This window comes from Trachypithecus francoisi, unplaced genomic scaffold (genome assembly GCF_009764315.1).
Source record: "Trachypithecus francoisi isolate TF-2019V2 unplaced genomic scaffold, Tfra_2.0 Lachesis_group20, whole genome shotgun sequence".
Classification (NCBI taxonomy): Eukaryota; Metazoa; Chordata; class Mammalia; order Primates; family Cercopithecidae; genus Trachypithecus; species Trachypithecus francoisi.
Window position 1 is genome coordinate 51896041 of NW_022681466.1, and position 233 is coordinate 51896273.

The following is a 233-nucleotide window of genomic DNA, read 5'->3' on the forward strand; positions in this document are numbered from 1 at the left end:
GGCTTGGAGGGCGGGGGCTGACCCGGGAGCGCGCTCTGGAGCGGTGAGCCAGGCGCCTTGGGACGCTTTCTTTCCAGGCAGGGTCTTGCTCTGTCGCCCAGGCTGGAGTGCAGCAGCCCCATCACGGCTCTCTGCAGCCTCGATCTCCCGGGCTCAAGCGATTCTCCTCCCTCATCCTCCGGATAGCTGGGACCACAGGCGCGTGCTACTACGTCTAGCTAATGTTTATTTAT